Source organism: Oncorhynchus gorbuscha, linkage group LG14 (genome assembly GCF_021184085.1).
Source record: "Oncorhynchus gorbuscha isolate QuinsamMale2020 ecotype Even-year linkage group LG14, OgorEven_v1.0, whole genome shotgun sequence".
In the NCBI taxonomy this organism is placed as follows: Eukaryota; Metazoa; Chordata; class Actinopteri; order Salmoniformes; family Salmonidae; genus Oncorhynchus; species Oncorhynchus gorbuscha.
The window spans coordinates 63,466,133-63,481,815 of NC_060186.1; the positions used below are offsets into that span (position 1 = coordinate 63,466,133).

Genomic DNA, 15,683 nt, shown 5'->3' on the forward strand with positions numbered 1-15,683 from the left:
GAGATGACTGCTGTAAAAGCCCTTAATCCCAGGCTTGATTCACATTACATGCCAGCTTTACCAATGTAATGTTGACCATGGGAGTGTCCCACTCTACCGTATCCTACCTTAACACCCCACCATATCGTACCTTAATAAACATCTGAGAAGTGGGCTTTTAGTCATTGAGAACAATTGCCTTTTACAATACTGACCTGGTTACATCCACCTCAGAATGTATAGGAGACTAGCAACACACTATATGTTGCTAATATAGTGCATTTGTGTTTGATGAACAACTAGGTCTGTTTCTGAGTAGATTGCGAGTTGAAGAGTAAGAAATAAAATACTGATGTTTGTTTTTCAACGCACATGCAGTTCAGTACTGGTGTGTTACTGCTATAGTACATGGGTTATAATAAAGTTTAGTTGCAGGTGTCAGTATGTTAATGTATACCACATTAACAGCCAACTAGTGTACTTTTTTTCAGTCAGTTTCATAAACAATGGTTGTCCAAAATGCTGCTTGGCATTTTAAGAGTTCTTGTAACATGCGTTTAATGGTCCATGCACATTTGGGCTAATGAATTAGGCTACTGCTGGCAGTGTGCTGTGAAGAGATTGTGCAGGGATTACTTCTGTGATGCATCAATATCCATCTCTAATATGTACAGAGAGACTAATATACACCAACTGTATAATGTAAATGAGGATTCACAGCCTTGTTTAGCCTACATAGTGGACAAGCCTGGTGATGGGTTTTGTATCTATTCAATATCTCAGACCGTATTGTTATACATGGCCTTGCTACATAGCAAACATAATGCTGCTAGTGACAGCAACTAAGAGACCAGCCTGAGCTCAAAGACTAGACGTAACATAGTAAATGTAAATCTGACTTTCAAATTCGTATATGTTAAGTTTGTTATGGTTAAATAATAATATAATAATAATAATATAAATAATATAAGACAGAAGGTTACTTAAGCAAAAAACCAAATGAGGTAGTTTAGTTGGGGAGGATGCAAATCAAAGTTTATTTGTTCACATCATTCAACTGTATCATTTTAGTTAATTAGCAACTACTTATTTTTAGCTACTTTGCAACTACTTAAATACCATGTTGGCTAACCCTTCCCCTAACCCAAATCTTAACGCCAAACCGAGGTAATGTCAGCCACCTAGCTAACATTTGCCATACCAAATTGCAATTTATCATATGAAATGGATGATTGACACCTGCAAATGAACACATACCATATCATACTAAATGGGTAACAGATGTACTTTTACTATGTCATGTCTACCCCCAGGGTGAACAGGAGAGGATGTGCACAAGAACGTTTGGGGAAAAATAACCCCATCCTTTTTATTGGGGAAATGGAAGAGCCCGTGACCTGACTTGTGCTTTTGGACGTTAACAAGGCCGCACTCCATCTTAACTCCTCCTCCACATTTACTGGATTGGTTGAACAGTGTAGAAGAGAACCTCCCTGGACATTTGTTATTATATCATCAGGACCTGAAAAAGAACCGCGCTGCTCAGGCGCATCTTTTACGCCTGCTAATTTAGGTTAGGCAAGAATAAACCATAAAGATAACTAAACTCGTTCTAGCTGTAGCCATTCTCAGAACCAGAATCTAGGGTTCAGAACCTTATCTACCACTTCAACATGGACCTAGCTTGCGCTTTCTATTATTCCGACAATAGCTAGGAGTTAAATTGTTTAAAAAAATATTTAAAAATAAATCACATCCAGCCAATGCAACAACAATGTCACACTGACCCCAGTTATAAACCCTAGCAGGAAGTTCTCAAGCAGAGGGTCATGGCTAGAAGGGATCGCACAACATGAGAGCCGCAGCGCCCATTTGCTTAGATTATTTAGCTCAGCAACGGGTGGCACAGATTAACCTTCACACACATTCAGGCAAAGCACGGGACATTCTCATAATGAGACAGGTCCTGCGTAAAGCGTAGCCTAAACTCAGCCTGACACGGACCACATAAAAAAAATGCATAAAGTAGGCCTATAGTCTTTCGTGCCCTGACACGCAGTTTATCCTTACCTCCCTAGTCGCAGTTGAGCTTCAGCACCGGCGTTCGTCCTAGTTTCACTGCCTATGCGACGTTTATCTTTGAATGATGTTTTAATCCAACAAAGACTGTTGCATTTTACGGCTAAATGTATTATGTTGCCTCTTGCTTTAGCCCTTCTGTTGCCTGTCAGGTGTCTGCTGTTTGCGGGCTACTGTCTCTCCGTTGACAATTGTGAGCGGAGTGGTCGGGAGTTTTGGCAGATGCCACAGAACGCGTCTTTATCCGATCCCTACTCAGCGTCGGTTGGTTAGATTCGAGCGAATGCCTGGTGGGACAGACACACCGTGTGGCTACTTTACTCCCCGATACCGCTCCTCCCCTTTTGCTTTGGCTTTCTACAGAGCCCTACAGCGCCTCTCACTTGTCTTTGTATAGAACTACACAAACTTACATCTTGGAAAGACTGCATCTTGGTAGCTTTATTTGCTGCGGTGTTCACTAAAAAGCAGAAACATTCGTTGCGGAGAGCTGTGGAGTCGACCAAAAGCCCGCCTGAGGTCAGGTGTCCAAACGGCGGGGAAAATGTCATCTTTTCTAATCATGTGTACATGGTAGATTCTTTTGTGTCAATTAAATGGACCTTCTCCCAACATTTGAACATAATCCTACTAAGAATAATACATTAAAATAATTAATTTCTAAATTAATACAAATATAATTGTGATATTTTGGGCATGAAAAATACAAGAGGCCTAGGTTATATCATTCCTCTCAAATTTGATTTGGGAAAATTAAGAAATCCCCTCTAGCCGCAATCAATAATGGAAGGAAATAAGTCTCTCACAATAACGAAAACAAAGCCCTGCAATACATTTCAGAATAATTTTTTATATTTCTAGTTTTCCAGCTCTAGACCAGCAATATATGTATATTTATGCGCCAGAAATATGGATATGTATGCGCAGTGGCGTGTGTCGGGTTCGCCGCAGGGCCCCAGTTGCGCTACACTGCATTCCGTTGGGCTTCAACTGACCTGAACGTGTTTCTACAGCTGACCCACAACAGCGTCCAGAGGCCTCAGCAGGTAGCTACTACAGCATGCAATAAAGTTTTTTTTGTGTCGACTCAGGCACAAAAAGAGTGCTACATTTCAAGCTTCTGCAAGAGTTGCAAACACAGTATATTTCTGAAAAAAATTACAATAATTTGTTATAGATGTTATCACATTTTTAAATGATTTAGATGATTTGTAGTATATTTTTTATGTCACCTTTTATTTATTCTGAAAATACCATGGTGTAAATTGTATATTTGGAAGTGCAATCTCTTTGAAAAATAATATTAATGAAACATCAATGTTACAATTTGTGAGTGCTCTGTGCACACTAGAATAAAGCACCAGGAACATTTCTTTATAGTAAAAATGTTGGCCTGTGGCAATTATTTTCAAGTCATAATCTAATTTTACGATTTAGTACTAAAGTACATTTAATTGACAGTAGAATAAAACGGATATACTGAAATAAAGTAGGCCTATCAATTGTTAATAGCCAAAAAGAGGACACACTACAGAAATACTGTAACCAGATAAAACTGCTGACCCTGTGCACCCTATGAAGTGAACAGAATCTCAAGGCGATAAACAGAAGTAATTGGGCCCAGGGGGGAGGGAAGGGAAGTAACCCACCGCCTCATCTATAAGTGTAGCCATCTTTGTTTAAACCTCTTGCTGCTGATCTATTACCACCTCAATATATCTGCAGGGGTACTATATTCCAAATGGCTAAGACAAAGGAGCATGTGTCCTAAACAACCTACCTTGATAAATAAGGGGGGGGGGTAATACACAAATGAAGACAACCACCCCCCCAAAAAAATGAGTATATAAAAAACGAATGAACAATATAAAAAGGAACATTGGTTTGGATGGACTACTGAGTAAATATAACGTGTTAATCTTCTCAGCAAACCACCTGATTAATCAAATACAATCCGACCCCCCCCCATCCATCCACACACACAAGACAGAAAAACACTTTTTTCCTCAGCAGCTTCAGTACGAATCCTAACTTCAATGCGTGACTGAGTGAACATTTGACTAAAGCAGAAGTAATTTCACACCTTTATGTGTGGCTAACAGTGAGGTGCAAGAAAGCAAAAGCTTCTGCATTTGTGTGCAAACTGCTGCTGATAGAACATGATGTCTGTCCTTGATAGTGGAGCTCACCAAGAGGAGCAATTGAATGGCTCCAGCATAGAAATAGAATCCATACCGCTGGGCTGATGGAACAAAGGTCAGAATAAAGAAAATATGTGGCATAGTAGTGGTCTTGAATAAAGGTTTCTGCTATATAAAATAAAGCATTCCAATAATGTGATAGGTCTACCATCGAATCGCCATTGTGATCATTTGGAGCCGCAAACGAAAGGTACTTGGTTAATGTCTCTTATGCCATTATTATTCAATAGGCGAAAATAATTGAACTGAAGATGTTTTGTAAAGATGACATAGAATTTTGTAGAGGATTGTAATATTTTCAGCCCTATTTCTACGTTAATAAAATTAGAGGTATACGAGCAACTAACTTCACAATTTTACCAGATCTTGTATGCCACCAACAGACCCAAAAGGACAAGCATTGACATTATTAACAGTCAACACACTGTTCTGTCATCAGTTACGTTAAGCTGCAGAATTAGAGTAAAGAATTGTGACAAAAAAATGAACACTTAGAAGGAAATTATCCAGAGACTCAGAGAGAGACTCAGAAGAGAGAGAGACTCAGAAGAGAGAGAGAGAGAGAGAGACTCAGGAGAGAGAGAGAGAGAGAGAGAGAGAGAGAGAGAGACTCAGAAGAGAGAGAGAGAGAGAGAGACTCAGAAGAGAGCACGAGAGAGAGCGCGAGACTCAGAAAGAGAGCGCGAGACTCAGAAAGAGAGCGCGAGACTCAGAAAGAGAGCGCGAGACTCAGAAAGAGAGAGCGAGACTCAGAAAGAGAGAGCGAGACTCAGAAAGAGAGAGAGAGAGCGAGACTCAGAAAGAGAGAGAGCGAGACTCAGAAAGAGAGAGAGAGAGCGAGACTCAGAAAGAGAGAGAGCGACTCAGAAAGAAAGAGATCAGAAAGAGCGATCCAGAGACAGAGAGGCTCAGAGAGAGCGAGCGAGACCGGCTCAGAGAGAGAGAGCGAGCGAGACCGGCTCAGAGAGAGAGAGCGAGAGCGAGCGAGACCGACTCAGAGAGAGAGAGCGAGCGAGACCGACTCAGAGAGAGAGAGAGCGAGCGAGACCGACTCAGAGAGAGAGCGAGCGAGACCGACTCAGAGAGAGAGAGCGAGCGAGACCGACTCAGAGAGAGAGCGCGAGTGAGACCGACTCAGAGAGAGAGAGCGAGCGAGACCGACTCAGAGTGAGAGAGCGAGCGAGACCGACTCAGAGTGAGAGAGCGAGCGAGACCGACTCAGAGTGAGAGAGCGAGCGAGACCGACTCAGAGAGAGAGAGCGAGCGAGACCGACTCAGAGAGAGAGAGCGAGCGAGACCGACTCAGAGAGAGAGAGCGAGCGAGACCGACTCAGAGAGAGAGAGCGAGCGAGACCGACTCAGAGAGAGAGAGCGAGCGAGACCGACTCAGAGAGAGAGCGAGCGAGACCGACTCAGAGAGAGAGAGCGAGCGAGACCGACTCAGAGAGAGAGAGCGAGCGAGACCGACTCAGAGAGAGCGAGCGAGACCGACTCAGAGAGAGCGAGCGAGACCGACTCAGAGAGAGCGAGCGAGACCGACTCAGAGAGAGCGAGCGAGACCGACTCAGAGAGAGCGAGCGAGACCGACTCAGAGAGAGCGAGCGAGACCGACTCAGAGAGAGCGAGCGAGACCGACTCAGAGAGAGCGAGCGAGACCGACTCAGAGAGCGAGCGAGCGACTCAGAGAGCGAGCGAGCGACTCAGAGAGCGAGCGAGCGACTCGGAGAGAGCGATCGAGCGACTCGGAGAGAGCGAGCTAGAGGCTCGGAGAGAGCGAGAGAGGCTCAGAGAGAGCGAGAGAGAGGCAGACTCAGAGAGCGAGAGAGAGACAGACAGAGAGAGAGAGAGCGTGACTCAGAGACTCAGAGAGAGGGAGCGACTCAGAGAGCAAGAGAGAGCAAGCAACTCAGAGAGCAAGCAACTCAGAGAGCGAGACAGAGCAAGCAACTCAGAGAGCGAGAGAGAGAGCAAGCAACTCAGAGAGCGAGACAGAGAGCAAGCAACTCAGAGAGCGAGACAGAGAGCAAGCAACTCAGAGAGCGAGACAGAGAGCAAGCAACTCAGAGAGCGAGACAGAGCAAGCAACTCAGAGAGCGAGACAGAGCAAGCAACTCAGAGAGCGAGAGAGAGAGAGACTCAGAAAGATAAAGAGAGACCGACTCAGAGAGCGAGAGACCCAGCGAGAGAGCGACCCAGAAAGAGAGAGAGCAACTCTGAGAGCGACTTAGAGAGACTCAGAGAGACTCAGAGAGAGACTCAGAAAGAGAGAGAGAGAGAGAGAGAGAGAGAGAGAGAGAGAGAGAGAGAGAGAAGAGACAGAAGTAGAGAGAGAGACCCAGTGAGAGAGCGACCCAGTGAGAGAGAGAGACTCAGAGAGAGAGAGCGAGCGAGACCGACTCAGAGAGAGAGAGCGAGCGAGACCGACTCAGAGAGAGAGAGCGAGCGAGACCGACTCAGAGAGAGAGAGCGAGCGAGACCGACTCAGAGAGAGAGAGCGAGCGAGACCGACTCAGAGAGAGAGAGCGAGCGAGACCGACTCAGAGAGAGAGAGCGAGCGAGACCGACTCAGAGAGAGAGAGCGAGCGAGACCGACTCAGAGAGAGAGAGCGAGCGAGACCGACTCAGAGAGAGCGAGCGAGACCGACTCAGAGAGAGCGAGCGAGACCGACTCAGAGAGCGAGCGAGACCGACTCAGAGAGCGAGCGAGACCGACTCAGAGAGCGAGCGACTCGGAGAGAGCGAGCGAGCGACTCGGAGAGAGCGAGCGAGAGGCTCGGAGAGAGCGAGAGAGAGAGAGAGGCTCGGAGAGAGCGAGAGAGAGGCAGACAGAGAGAGAGAGAGAGCGTGACTCATAGAGACTCAGAGAGAGGGAGCGACTCAGAGAGCGAGAGAGTGCAAGCAACTCAGAGAGCAAGCAACTCAGAGAGCGAGACAGAGCAAGCAACTCAGAGAGCGAGAGGAGAGAGCAAGCAACTCAGAGAGCGAGAGAGAGAGCAAGCAACTCAGAGAGCGAGAGAGAGAGCAAGCAACTCAGAGAGCGAGAGAGAGAGCAAGCAACTCAGAGAGCGAGAGAGAGAGCAAGCAACTCAGAGAGCGAGAGAGAGAGCAAGCAACTCAGAGAGCGAGAGAGAGAGCAAGCAACTCAGAGAGCGAGACAGAGAGCAAGCAACTCAGAGAGCGAGACAGAGCAAGCAACTCAGAGAGCGAGACAGAGCAAGCAACTCAGAGAGCGAGAGAGAGAGAGACTCAGAAAGATAAAGAGAGACCGACTCAGAGAGCGAGAGACCCAGCGAGAGAGCGACCCAGAAAGAGAGAGAGCAACTCTGAGAGCGACTTAGAGAGACTCAGAGAGACTCAGAGAGAGACTCAGAAGAAGAGAGAGAGAGAGAGAGAGAGAGAGAGAGAGAGAGAGAGAGAGAGAGAGAGAGAGAGAGAGAGAGAGAGAGAGAGAGAGAGAGAGAGAGAGAGAGAGAGAGAGAGACAGAGAGAGAGAGAGAGAGAGAGAGAGAGAGAGAGAGAGAGAGAGAGAGAGAGAGAGAGAGAGAGAGAGAGACTCAGAGAGAGAGACTCAGAGAGAGAGAGAGACTCAGAGAGAGAGAGAGAGAGAGACCCAGAGAGAGAGAGAGAGAGAGAGAGAGAGAGAGAGAGAGAGAGAGAGAGAGAGAGAGAGAGAGAGAGAGAGAGAGAGAGAGACTCAGAGAGAGAGAGAGAGAGAGAGAGACTCAGAGAGAGAGAGAGAGACCAGAGAGAGAGAGAGAGAGAGAGAGAGAGAGAGAGAGAGAGACTCAGAGAGAGAGACTCAGAGAGAGAGAGACCCAGAGAGAGAGCGACCCAGAGAGAGAGAGAGAGAGAGACTTAGAGAGACTCAGAGACTCAGAGAGAGAGACTCAGAGAGAGAGAGAGAGAGAGAGAGAGAGAGAGAGAGACTCAGAGAGAGAGAGAGAGAGAGAGAGAGAGAGAGAGAGAGAGACTCAGAGAGAGAGAGAGAGAGAGACTCAGAGAGAGAGAGAGAGAGAGAGACTCAGAGAGAGAGAGAGAGAGAGAGAGACTCAGAGAGAGAGAGAGAGAGAGAGAGAGAGACTCAGAGAGAGAGAGAGACTCAGAGAGAGAGAGAGAGAGAGAGACTCAGAGAGAGACTCAGAGAGAGAGAGAGACTCAGAGAGAGAGAGACTCAGAGAGAGAGAGAGAGACTCAGAGAGAGAGAGAGAGAGAGAGAGAGAGAGAGACTCAGAGAGAGAGACTCAGAGAGAGAGAGAGAGAGAGAGAGACTCAGAGAGAGAGAGACTCAGAGAGAGAGAGAGAGAGACTCAGAGAGAGAGAGAGAGAGACTCAGAGAGAGAGAGAGAGAGACTCAGAGAGAGAGAGAGACTCAGAGAGAGAGAGAGACTCAGAGAGAGAGAGACTCAGAGAGAGAGAGACTCAGAGAGAGAGACTCAGAGAGAGAGACTCAGAGAGAGAGAGACTCAGAGAGAGAGAGAGATCAGAGAGAGAGAGACTCAGAGAGAGAGACTCAGAGAGAGAGACTCAGAGAGAGAGAGAGAGAGAGACTCAGAGAGAGAGAGACTCAGAGAGAGAGAGAGAGAGACTCAGAGAGAGAGAGAGAGAGAGAGAGATACTCAGAGAGAGAGAGAGAGAGAGACTCAGAGAGAGAGAGAGACTCAGAGAGAGAGAGAGAGAGACTCAGAGAGAGAGAGAGAGAGACTCAGAGAGAGAGAGAGACTCAGAGAGAGAGAGACTCAGAGAGAGACTCAGAAGTAGAGAGAGAGAGAGAGAGAGAGAGAGACTCAGAGAGAGAGAGAGAGAGAGAGAGACTCAGAGAGAGAGAGAGAGAGAGAGAGAGAGAGAGAGAGAGAGAGAGAGAGAGAGAGAGAGACTCAGAGAGAGAGAGAGACTCAGAGAGAGAGAGAGAGACTCAGAGAGACTCAGAGAGAGACTCAGAGAGAGAGAGACTCAGAGAGAGAGAGAGAGACTCAGAGAGAGAGAGAGAGAGAGAGAGAGACTCAGAGAGAGAGAGACTCAGAGAGAGACTCAGAGAGAGAGAGACTCAGAGAGAGAGAGAGAGACTCAGAGAGAGAGAGAGAGAGACTCAGAGAGAGAGAGAGAGAGAGAGAGAGAGACTCAGAGAGAGAGACTCAGAGAGAGAGAGAGAGACTCAGAGAGAGAGAGAGAGAGAGAGAGAGAGACTCAGAGAGAGAGAGAGAGAGAGAGACTCAGAGAGAGAGAGAGAGACTCAGAGAGAGAGAGAGAGACTCAGAGAGAGAGAGAGACTCAGAGAGAGAGAGAGAGAGATACTCAGAGAGAGAGAGAGATCAGAGAGAGATACTCAGAGAGAGAGAGAGAGAGAGAGACTCAGAGAGAGAGAGAGAGAGAGAGAGAGAGAGAGAGACTCAGAGAGAGAGAGACTCAGAGAGAGAGAGACTCAGAGAGAGAGAGAGAGAGACTCAGAGAGAGAGAGAGACTCAGAGAGAGAGACTCAGAGAGAGAGAGAGAGAGAGACTCAGAGAGAGAGAGAGAGAGAGAGAGATACTCAGAGAGAGAGAGAGAGAGACTCAGAGAGAGAGAGACTCAGAGAGAGAGAGAGACTCAGAGAGAGAGAGAGACTCAGAGAGAGAGAGACTCAGAGAGAGAGAGAGAGAGAGAGACTCAGAGAGAGAGAGAGACTCAGAGAGAGAGACTCAGAGAGAGAGAGAGAGAGAGAGAGACTCAGAGAGAGACTCAGAGAGAGACTCAGAGAGAGAGAGAGAGAGAGAGAGAGAGAGAGAGAGAGAGAGAGAGAGACTCAGAGAGAGAGAGAGAGAGAGAGAGAGAGAGAGAGAGACTCAGAGAGAGAGAGAGAGAGAGACTCAGAGAGAGAGAGAGAGAGAGAGAGAGAGAGACTCAGAGAGAGAGAGACTCAGAGAGAGAGAGAGAGAGAGAGACTCAGAGAGAGAGAGAGAGATACTCAGAGAGAGAGAGAGAGAGAGAGACTCAGAGAGAGAGAGAGACTCAGAGAGAGAGAGAGAGACTCAGAGAGAGAGACTCAGAGAGAGAGAGAGAGAGACTCAGAGAGAGAGAGAGAGAGAGACTCAGAGAGAGAGACTCAGAGAGAGAGAAGAGAGAGACTCAGAAAGAGAGAGAGAGACTCAGAGAGAGAGACTCAGAGAGAGAGAGAGAGAGACTCAGAGAGAGAGAGAGAGAGAGAGAGAGAGACTCAGAGAGAGAGAGAGACTCAGAGAGAGAGAGAGAGAGAGAGACTCAGAGAGAGAGAGACTCAGAGAGAGAGAGAGAGAGAGAGAGAGACTCAGAGAGAGACTCAGAGAGAGAGAGAGACTCAGAGAGAGACTCAGAGAGAGAGAGAGAGAGAGAGACTCAGAGAGAGAGAGAGAGATACTCAGAGAGAGAGAGAGAGAGAGACTCAGAGAGAGAGAGAGAGAGAGACTCAGAGAGAGAGAGACTCAGAGAGAGAGAGACTCAGAGAGAGAGAGACTCAGAGAGAGAGAGAGACTCAGAGAGAGAGAGAGAGAGAGAGAGAGACTCAGAGAGAGAGAGAGAGACTCAGAGAGAGAGAGAGAGACTCAGAGAGAGAGAGACTCAGAGAGAGAGAGAGAGAGAGAGACTCAGAGAGAGAGAGAGAGACTCAGAGAGAGAGAGAGACTCAGAGAGAGAGAGACTCAGAGAGACTCAGAGAGAGAGACTCAGAGAGAGAGAGAGAGAGAGACTCAGAGAGAGAGACTCAGAGAGAGACTCAGAGAGAGAGAGAGAGACTCAGAGAGAGAGAGACTCAGAGAGAGAGAGAGAGAGAGACTCAGAGAGAGAGAGAGAGAGACTCAGAGAGAGAGAGAGAGACTCAGAGAGAGACTCAGAGAGAGAGAGAGAGAGAGAGACTCAGAGAGAGAGAGACTCAGAGAGAGAGAGAGACTCAGAGAGAGAGAGACTCAGAGAGAGAGAGAGAGAGAGAGACTCAGAGAGAGAGAGACTCAGATCAGAGAGAGACTCAGAGAGAGAGAGATACTCAGAGAGAGAGAGAGAGAGAGACTCAGAGAGAGAGAGACTCAGAGAGAGAGAGAGAGAGAGAGACTCAGAGAGAGAGAGAGACTCAGAGAGAGAGAGAGACTCAGAGAGAGAGACTCAGAGAGAGAGAGAGAGAGACTCAGAGAGAGACTCAGAGAGAGAGAGAGAGACTCAGAGAGAGAGAGAGATACTCAGAGAGAGAGAGAGAGAGAGAGAGAGAGAGAGAGACTCAGAGAGAGAGAGACTCAGAGAGAGAGAGACTCAGAGAGAGAGAGAGAGAGAGAGACTCAGAGAGAGAGACTCAGAGAGAGAGAGAGACTCAGAGAGAGAGAGAGAGAGAGATACTCAGAGAGAGAGAGAGACTCAGAGAGAGAGAGAGATACTCAGAGAGAGATACTCAGAGAGAGAGAGAGAGAGAGAGACTCAGAGAGAGAGAGAGAGACTCAGAGAGAGAGAGAGAGAGAGAGAGAGAGAGAGAGAGACTCAGAGAGAGAGAGACTCAGAGAGAGAGACTCAGAGAGAGAGAGACTCAGATAGAGAGAGAGACTCAGAGAGAGAGAGACTCAGAGAGAGAGAGACTCAGAGAGAGAGAGACTCAGAGAGAGAGAGAGAGAGAGACTCAGAGAGAGAGAGAGAGACTCAGAGAGAGAGAGAGACTCAGAGAGAGAGAGACTCAGAGAGAGAGAGAGAGAGAGAGAAAGAGACTCAGAGAGAGAGAGACTCAGAGAGAGAGAGAGACTCAGAGAGAGAGAGACTCAGAGAGAGAGAGACTCAGAGAGAGAGAGAGAGAGAGACTCAGAGAGAGAGACTCAGAGAGAGAGAGACTCAGAGAGAGAGAGAGAGAGAGAGAGAGACTCAGAGAGAGACTCAGAGAGAGAGACTCAGAGAGAGAGACTCAGAGAGAGAGAGAGAGAGACTCAGAGAGAGAGAGAGAGAGACTCAGAGAGAGAGAGACTCAGAGAGAGAGAGACTCAGAGAGAGACTCAGAGAGAGACTCAGAGAGAGAGAGAGAGAGACTCAGAGAGAGAGAGAGAGAGATACTCAGAGAGAGAGAGAGAGAGATACTCAGAGAGAGAGAGAGAGAGAGAGAGAGAGAGAGATACTCAGAGAGAGAGACTCAGAGAGAGAGAGAGAGACTCAGAGAGAGAGAGAGAGACTCAGAGAGAGAGAGAGAGAGATTCAGAGAGAGAGAGAGACTCAGAGAGAGAGAGACTCAGAGAGAGAGACTCAGAGAGAGACTCAGAGAGAGAGAGACTCAGATAGAGAGAGAGAGAGAGAGAGACTCAGAGAGAGAGAGAGAGAGACTCAGAGAGAGAGAGAGAGAGATACTCAGAGAGAGAGAGAGATACTCAGAGAGAGAGAGAGATACTCAGAGAGAGAGAGAGATACTCAGAGAGAGATACTCAGAGAGAGAGAGAGAGAGAGAGAGAGAGAGAGAGAGAGAGAGAGAGAGACTCAGAGAGAGAGAGACTCAGATAGAGAGAGAGACTCAGAGAGAGAGAGACTCAGAGAGAGAGAGAGAGAGAGAGAGACTCAGAGAGAGAGAGACTCAGAGAGAGAGAGAGAGAGAGACTCAGAGAGAGAGAGAGAGACAGAGAGAGAGAGAGAGAGAGATTCAGAGAGAGAGAGAGACTCAGAGAGAGAGAGACTCAGAGAGAGACTCAGAGAGACTCAGAGAGAGAGACTCAGATAGAGAGAGACTCAGAGAGAGAGAGACTCAGAGAGAGAGAGAGACTCAGAGAGAGAGAGACTCAGAGAGAGAGAGAGAGAGAGAGACTCAGAGAGAGAGAGAGAGAGAGAGAGAGAGAGAGACTCAGAGAGAGAGAGAGAGAGAGAGAGAGAGACTCAGAGAGAGAGAGAGACTCAGAGAGAGAGAGAGAGAGAGAGACTCAGAGAGAGAGAGAGAGAGAGAGAGAGAGACTCAGAGAGAGAGAGAGAGACTCAGAGAGAGAGAGAGAGAGAGAGAGACTCAGAGAGAGAGAGACTCAGAGAGAGAGAGACTCAGAGAGAGAGAGAGAGAGACTCAGAGAGAGAGAGAGAGACTCAGAGAGAGAGAGACTCAGAGAGAGAGAGAGAGAGAGATACTCAGAGAGAGAGAGAGAGAGAGAGACTCAGAGAGAGAGAGAGACTCAGAGAGAGAGAGAGAGAGAGATTCAGAGAGAGAGAGAGACTCAGAGAGAGAGAGACTCAGAGAGAGAGACTCAGATAGAGAGAGAGACTCAGAGAGAGAGAGAGAGACTCAGAGAGAGAGACTCAGAGAGAGAGACTCAGAGAGAGAGAGAGAGAGAGAGACTCAGAGAGAGAGAGACTCAGAGAGAGAGAGAGAGACTCAGAGAGAGAGAGACTCAGAGAGAGAGAGAGAGAGACTCAGAGAGAGAGAGAGAGAGAGATACTCAGAGAGAGAGAGACTCAGAGAGAGAGAGAGACTCAGAGAGAGAGAGAGACTCAGAGAGAGAGAGACTCAGAGAGAGAGAGAGAGACTCAGAGAGAGACTCAGAGAGAGAGAGAGACTCAGAGAGAGAGAGAGAGACTCAGAGAGAGAGAGAGAGAGAGACTCAGAGAGAGACTCAGAGAGAGAGAGAGAGAGAGAGACTCAGAGAGAGAGAGAGAGAGAGAGAGAGACTCAGAGAGAGAGAGAGAGACTCAGAGAGAGAGAGAGAGAGAGAGAGAGAGAGAGACTCAGAGAGAGAGAGAGAGAGAGAGAGAGAGAGAGAGAGAGAGAGAGAGAGAGAGAGAGACTCAGAGAGAGAGAGAGACTCAGAGAGAGAGAGAGAGAGAGAGAGAGAGAGAGAGAGAGAGAGACTCAGAGAGAGAGAGAGAGAGAGACTCAGAGAGAGAGAGAGAGACTCAGAGAGAGAGAGACTCAGAGAGAGAGAGACTCAGAGAGAGAGAGACTCAGAGAGAGAGAGACTCAGAGAGAGAGAGACTCAGAGAGAGAGAGAGACTCAGAGAGAGAGAGAGATACTCAGAGAGAGATACTCAGAGAGAGATACTCAGAGAGAGATACTCAGAGAGAGATACTCAGAGAGAGAGAGAGAGAGAGAGACTCAGAGAGAGAGAGACTCAGAGAGAGAGAGAGAGATTCAGAGAGAGAGAGAGACTCAGAGAGAGAGAGACTCAGAGAGAGAGACTCAGAGAGAGAGAGAGAGAGAGACTCAGAGAGAGAGAGACTCAGAGAGAGACTCAGAGAGAGAGACTCAGAGAGAGAGAGAGAGACTCAGAGAGAGAGAGAGAGATACTCAGAGAGAGAGAGAGATACTCAGAGAGAGAGAGATACTCAGAGAGAGATACTCAGAGAGAGAGAGAGATACTCAGAGAGAGATACTCAGAGAGAGAGAGAGAGAGAGAGAGACTCAGAGAGAGAGAGAGAGACTCAGAGAGAGAGAGAGAGATTCAGAGAGAGAGAGAGACTCAGAGAGAGAGAGAGAGAGAGAGACTCAGAGAGAGAGAGACTCAGATAGAGAGAGAGACTCAGAGAGAGAGAGACTCAGAGAGAGAGAGAGAGAGAGAGAGACTCAGAGAGAGAGAGACTCAGAGAGAGAGAGAGAGAGAGAGACTCAGAGAGAGAGAGAGAGAGAGAGAGAGACTCAGAGAGAGAGAGAGAGACTCAGAGAGAGAGAGACTCAGAGAGAGACTCAGAGAGAGAGAGAGACTCAGAGAGAGAGAGAGAGACTCAGAGAGAGAGAGAGAGACTCAGAGAGAGAGAGAGAGAGAGAGAGACTCAGAGAGAGAGAGACTCAGAGAGAGAGAGACTCAGAGAGAGAGAGAGAGAGAGACTCAGAGAGAGAGAGAGAGAGACTCAGAGAGAGAGAGAGAGAGAGAGAGAGAGAGACTCAGAGAGAGAGAGAGATACTCAGAGAGAGATACTCAGAGAGAGAGAGAGAGAGAGACTCAGAGAGAGAGAGAGAGACTCAGAGAGAGAGAGAGAGAGAGAGACTCAGAGAGAGAGAGAGACTCAGAGAGAGAGAGACTCAGAGAGAGAGACTCAGAGAGAGAGAGACTCAGATAGAGAGAGAGACTCAGAGAGAGAGAGAGAGACTCAGAGAGAGAGAGAGAGACTCAGAGAGAGAGAGACTCAGAGAGAGAGAGAGAGAGAGAGACTCAGAGAGAGAGAGAGATACTCAGAGAGAGAGAGAGACTCAGAGAGAGAGAGAGACTCAGAGAGAGAGAGAGAGAGAGAAAGAGACAGAAGTAGGGAGAGAGACCCAGAGAGAGAGAGAGACTCAGAGAGAGAGAGAGAGAGAGACTCAGAGAGAGAGAGAGACTCAGAGAGAGAGAGAGAGAGAGAGAGTCAGAGAGAGACTCAGAGAGAGAGAGAGAGAGAGAGAGACTCTCAGAGAGAGAGAGACTCAGAGACTCAGAGAGAGAGAGAGAGAGAGAGAGAGAGAGACTCAGAGAGAGAGAGAGACTCAGAGAGACTCAGAGAGAGAGAGA

The 15,683-nt window shown here is 47.7% G+C and overlaps 1 protein-coding gene across 1 annotated transcript in view; it reads right to left on the reverse strand.

The window, feature by feature from the left end:
* LOC123995273 (kelch-like protein 29) overlaps positions 1 to 2,346 on the reverse strand; it is a 291,135-nt gene extending 288,789 nt beyond the window's left edge. Inside the window, exon 1 of the mRNA XM_046298771.1 lies at positions 2,050 to 2,346. The gene's annotated coding sequence lies outside the window, so the exon portion shown is untranslated. The remainder of the gene's footprint in view (positions 1 to 2,049) is intronic.
* Positions 2,347 to 15,683: the final 13,337 nt, after the last annotated feature.